The following is a 410-nucleotide window of genomic DNA, read 5'->3' as shown; positions in this document are numbered from 1 at the left end:
TCCTTTGGGGGTCCCTTCCGACCCTACAATTCAGTTCCCTTGACTTTTCTCTCAGCTACCGCGCCCCAGCTGACAGACTGACCCCCAACCCCCCCCAGCGCCCCCTTTCCCCTGTGGCCCCTCTCAGTCCACACACATCTCCCCAAAGCGCAAGACAGACACAGAGCGCCCCCCCCCCCCCCCCCGTTTGACGCAGCAAGTTGGCACAGCCAAAAGGCTCTTTAATGGTACACAGGGCAAAAAGGGTGGGGTGGGGTTGGGGGGGTCACACGGGGGTACAAGAGAGGTCGGGGGGTCTCAGCAGCGTAGGATGGGGGGCAGGAAGCGCAGACGACACTCAGACACAGATACAGGAGCCGACGGACAGACAGGTGTTCATGCAGGTGAGCCGTCCCTGACCTAGAGATTCC

This window comes from Podarcis muralis, chromosome 12 (genome assembly GCF_964188315.1).
Source record: "Podarcis muralis chromosome 12, rPodMur119.hap1.1, whole genome shotgun sequence".
NCBI classification, from domain to species: domain Eukaryota; kingdom Metazoa; phylum Chordata; class Lepidosauria; order Squamata; family Lacertidae; genus Podarcis; species Podarcis muralis.
The sequence above is the reverse complement of the archived record's forward strand: the minus strand, read 5'-3'. Positions refer to the sequence as shown.